This window comes from Suricata suricatta, chromosome 14 (genome assembly GCF_006229205.1).
Source record: "Suricata suricatta isolate VVHF042 chromosome 14, meerkat_22Aug2017_6uvM2_HiC, whole genome shotgun sequence".
Lineage (NCBI taxonomy): Eukaryota > Metazoa > Chordata > Mammalia > Carnivora > Herpestidae > Suricata > Suricata suricatta.
Genome location: NC_043713.1, coordinates 5209049 through 5215048, shown reverse-complemented (window position 1 = coordinate 5215048; position 6000 = coordinate 5209049).

The following is a 6000-nucleotide window of genomic DNA, read 5'->3' as shown; positions in this document are numbered from 1 at the left end:
TTCTAATGTTCCCCTATCCCCATCACCTGCTACCATACTTACCAGTGGGCTCTTTGATTCTTGGAAGCCGCCAACCTCACAAGTCCTTTTCAGTGGATGCTAATGTGGAAATAAACAAGATGTCACTTATTTCCAGAAATATTTTTATAGCTGATCAACTTTTAATTTTTTTTGATGATAGAAATTATGGTTTAGACAGTGGACTTAAGTAAGAAGGATCATTCTCTCTAAAACTATTGAAAAATGATTTTCTAGCATTTCATTTTCTATAACTTAAAATAACTTTATTTCTCCCACATATTCTTTTTGTTGCTTTTCAACAGAAAGACACCGAACACTTATTCCAACTATGCAGTTTCACTCTTGGTTACAAAACAATTATTATTGCTGGAATTAATAATCATCTGATGTCTTTTGTCTCTTGTGTGAATGGTTATAAGCAATGTATTATAGTACACAATGTTTTTACTCATTTTTAATACTCAGAAAATGATGATTTGACATGAAAAGATATATAGGTATCATCAAGTACTTTGCAGTTTTGGTCTCATATTGAGAAAATATGAAGTATTATAAGAGCATGTTGGATACACTCCTGAGAAGTTAAAGGGCTCAATAATATTAAGAATAAAGGGCCCTCTTGAAGTATGAGGGTAAGATGCTGACATTTTCCAGTGGAAAATACTGTTAAATTTACAATAATGAAAAACCACTCAATATCAAATTAATGCCAACCAGCATTATGTATAAAGTGATAGTCATACGAAGAAATGACCCAGCACTCTACCCCAAAGAGTTCACTTAGAGAAAAGGACAGAAATCAATGGGATTTGCGTTCAATTTAGAAATGTACAATGAACTTTCAATAAATATAAAGAGGCAAATAAATGTTTTTTTTTATATCAAGAGGAATGTCTATGATATAAATACCACCAAGAAAATCATCTGAGAGCTTTGTAAAATGATAAGGTGATAAAATAGCCATTCGTGACACCCCTAGGAGCCCAACATGTTCACAGAATCGTTACAGTGTTCTAAAAAAGGTTGTACAAATCTTGATCTAGATTTTAGAGTCCAAGAACTATATCGATAAGAACTAAGCAAACAATCATTTGTTTATTTTCTTGAAAGCACTTAGGAGATGCAAACCAAATTCTGATTGGCACCAGCTGGAATCAATTCTCAGCTTAAATAGGTCATTTTCCCATTGCTTTGTCAATCCAGCATCCGTTTAGAGTCACAGAGACAAGAATCCGGGTCCTAAGAAAAGCTGCATATCTAGGTAACCTTGCTTTTGATGAAGCATATAGAGGCATGTGAAAGTCTTGTCCCCTAGAATTTTTTTTTTTTGGTACTAATGACTAAACTCTCATGGCACAGTTAATCCATGGTGTTAACAATTGAATTTATCCATTGATGGGTAGCATTTGCCATGCATCCTATGAATAATAACTGGTAATAAATAATTTGGGAATAAAAAATGTAAAACTGTGCATAGCATAGTATACGTAATATTGTGTAGTTTTCTTGTCAACAGCATTTTACTTGTGTTCTAAAAATGAAAAAAATAAAAGACAAAGCAGAGAAGGTAGGATTTTCTGTAGGATAAGCAACGTGAACTGCAAAAAGATGTTATTCTCACAAAAGACAGAAAAATCAAAGGACTTCTCTAGAGTGGGTAAAATACACATGAAAACTAAATGTCATGTGTGGATCGTGAGGAACAGATTATTGTAAGGGATATTTTTGAGACAAATTGACAATATTTAGATGTAGCATCTGGAAGGGAAAAGATTAAGCAGCAATTTTGTGCTTTATTCTCTCCTATTACCAGTAGGAAGCCCCCGAGAAAGAAAAAAGGTGAGTGAACTATTTGCTTGTAAACATCCTGTTATCAGATATTCCAGCGAGAAGATAAGTGTTTGCTAGTAGGACTGCTTATCTGTGACGTGCTGGAAGCAAGACGTCCCTGGATGTCTAGAATTACCTACAAGTCTACACTCTGAGGGTCGGTGGAGCATAGCTCCTTGGAAAATATCAAATAAGCTTACAGCAGTTGTGCGACTGAGTATAAAATGTTTTCATAACAAAATAACTCTCTTCCATGGAAGTAATAGCACAACTCACTTAGGGACCTTTCATGTGCTTCAAGTCCAAAGGATGTCAAGTGGTGAGAAAGGACCGTGGAGAGCTAAGTTGATGGTTCCAGATCTTTCCTTTGTGTCTCTTGCTTTCGGGCTTTGAGACCATTAGTTACTCTTGTCCTTAGTAAAATGTCAGATTCGTGTGAGTCGCATTTGACAAACCGCTTCTGGTCATGTAGCAGCTGGTCATTAGGACCCGCCAGGGCACTGCCCAAGTGCCTAGAGGCTATACTGCCGTGTCTCTCCCAGGTCAAACCCAAGTGTAGGAGAAGAAAGATTCATCACATGTGCTCACTGTCTTCCCTTCTGCTGGTCAAGGTGTGCAGATATATTCCAGTAGAAACAAGTGTTTCGCTATCTTCAGTGAATCCTTGAGACTATCTGTCGTCCATGAGGTTCTCTAACGGCTGTCCTTGCTCTCCTATCAGGCACGGAGTGGGGAAAATCCTGGGGAAGCCCTGGGAGGGAATCATGAATCTACAACCTGCCTTTCTCTCTCCCCCCATTCCATCAGAATGCCGAAATAGTAACACCTCATCTTACATTATACAGAGACGGAAGGATGTCTTCCTGGGGGATGTCTAGCACTTCTATGGAGTAAACCTGCCTCTCTTAATGGCTTCACGGAGGGGAGCTGCACAATGACCTTGAGATGGGCGGGCATGGACAAAATAGAGAGATAAATACCTATCGTTTTTAATCCACTCCACTTTGTGTTTTCTTGGTTCATTATTTTCTCAATTATCTCTTAATAACTAATATTGAATATGAGAATGCCTCTTTCCTCACATTTTGCCAATAGTTATTAAATGTTTTGCTCTAGCTAACTGCTAGAAAAAATGAAATCTTATTGTCCTTTTCAGCTTTTTTTCTTATGATAAATAAGATTAATAATATTTTGTGTTGATTCAAAGTGTTTCCTGTTTGAAGACACTTCTGACAGTTCCTTTCCTCATTTTTCCATTGGTTTATTTATCTTTAATTATTATGATTGGTATTTAGGAATTAGAAGCTCATGGTGCCATGGTTAATGCAAGTGATTTTCTCCATTATATCTTTACTTTCTTTGATATTTGTGATAATGTTTTGTCATGCAGAATATCACAATATTTTAGGTAACAACCTTTATGTGTCTTCTTGTTTTAGTGATTCTTGATTTCTGTTTCATGTTTACAGAAATCTTCCATATGCCAAATTTTGCATAATCTATATTTTCTTTTAGTGCTTTATTTTTTTCCACATAATTAATCCCTTTGGATTTTATTTTGGTAAAAGTTGTAAACTTATGATTCATCATTATTCTTTTCTAACTGGCTGCCTTATTATCACAATATTGAATAATCCATCTTTTCCCAATAGATTTAAATGGCCATGTTATGGTATTAATACTGACACTTAATATTCAAATAAATGTGACCCTGTAGACCAAGTATGGGAATCAAATATCCTTTGCAATAATGTTGTAAGATGCCAGTTTAGGTTTATTCCTTCAGAAGATACTTCTCATTATTAGCTCAAGCTTTATTGGGAGTGGATATTAAGATGGTGTTAAAGGGGGCACCTGGGGGGCTCAGTTGGTTAAACGTCTGACTTCAGCTCAAGTCATGATCTTCTAGTCCTTGAGTTCAAGCCCCATGTCAGGCTCTGTGCTGACAGCTCAGAGCCTGGAGCATGCTTCAGATTCTGTGTCTCCCCCTCTCTCTGCTCCTCCTCAACTCACACTCTGTCTCTCTCAAAAATAAATAAATATTAAAATATTAAAAAATAAAAAAGATGTGTTGAAGGAGAGGAAAAGAGTACAAAATCAACATTAAATATCTAGACCAAATAAAATTTTTATTTTAGAAGATATTTTGTGCCCTTACTTTTCTCCTCCCTTTGAGAAAATATTTCTACAATATTTAAGTTTTCTTTGAATTTACGTTTTACTGACAAAGGTCTAGATGGTTACTATTTCTTATAGTATTAATTCTAACAATGTGAGTTGTCTATGTGTGCATATAACAATAGTTTTAGTTTAATATATATCTTGCTACATTATACAACTTAAAATATTCAAACAAATAAATTCTGAATGATGGGTGTGTATGTGTTGGTTTGTATTGAGTTTGCCCAGAGACTCCACAGACGACTGGCTCATATACATCAATCTGCCCAAAATAGCTGCACAAGTGTTTGGATATTGCGTGATTTTTTCCTTCTATGAATTTACTTTATTCAGCACCATCAGTGGAGTTTTCTTGCTACTTGCCAATGAATGGAAGGATGGAATAGCAAAGTATTCTTTTTCAGATGAATAGAGATTCTCAAACCAGATGAAACTGAGAATAAATAATGTTGTTAATCAAGCTCGCTGTGTTCAACACTGTTTAAATTTAATGGAAGGAATTGTCAATGAAAAGGATGTATAAAAGCTTCCACAATAAAATGCCATCCATGCATTGAAATGTGTATCGTAAGGCTTTTGCAGCTCTTGGTTAGTCTGTGTAAGTCAGAGGTCACACTGTGGAAGCCCAGTGCTTTCTAAGGGAGGGCATGATTTGGGGTAATACCGTATTCACATCGTAATCAAACACAAGACTTAGTCCATGTGAAGTGATGTGAAATGTCTCCCTTATTAAGACTTTTAAATCATAATACATAATCTTGCCTATAAATCTAGTGGCTCAGGAAATGGATGGGATGTTCCGGCTCAGGGGGCCCCTCCTCCCGATCCCTGACCCGATGACCCTACTTGTCTTCCAGATTCCACAACAGAACTCTTGGTGACATGGGAAATGGTGGGCGATGGCCCGGAGTATCCCCCTTACCCCTTAGACTGCCCATTCCAATCATTCTGAGGATGCGGCCTATTGAAGGTATTCTCCAAAAAAAAAAAAAAAAAATCATAGAAACTGGGAAGCAGGTAAGTGACAAATTCTACAAGAACCATGGTAAACAGAAATGAGAACGAGCATCCTTTCGGTCTTTTCTTGACATAAAATCAGAAAGCGCATGTCTTTATTTTCTCCTAGATTTTCCCTTTCAAATAATTTCCACGTTTCTCAGGCTACAAGGCCATAAATATAATCCTTGATCATTTCTTCTTCTTTCCTGAGTTACTTGACGGCAGTGATTGACTGTGGTTATTTTTTGTTGTTGTTGTTTTGTTTTGTTTTTCAAGCAATGCCATATGGATATGTTTCTGAAGGAGCCCAAGATTTCCATTCTCCCTGAGGTGGCTGGGGGGCAGAGCCCTGCCCTCTGCCCTCCTCCCTGCCACCATCCTCCCCCCACCCCAACTCCTGCGGGAGCTTCTAGTACTCTGTCACTCTTCTGTCCCCCTCTGGGTTCTTCTCTTTTGCTTCCCGCATTCCTGACTGTCCTGTCACAGGGGTTGTAAAAGCAAACTCCTGCCTCACTCTTTTCTATGAACTTCCTCTTAATCACGTTTCCTCTGCAAGCTCTGTGGATGGCTGACTTTTGTTTGTATTATTCCAAATAGAGATTTACCATAGCAAACTAAACAATATTCTCCCCCTGTATTTTCATGGGTCATCATGTACTTTTATTCGCTATTTTTTTAATGTTGAGTATTAAAATGAAAGCATGAAATGGAAACAGATGTCTTAGATTGCTGTTTTGTACTGTTTCAGAAAGAAAGGAAAATGGGGCACCTGGGGGTCTTGGTCAGGTGAGTGTCCAACTTGGGCTCAGGTCATGATCTCACAGTCTGTGGGCTCAAGCCCCGTGTTGGGCTGTGTGCTGACAGCCCAGAGCCTGGAGCCTGCTTTGGATTCTGTGTCTCCTTTCTCTGCCCTTCCCCAGCTCATTCTCTCTCAAAAGTAAATAAATATTTAAAAAATTTTAAAAGAAA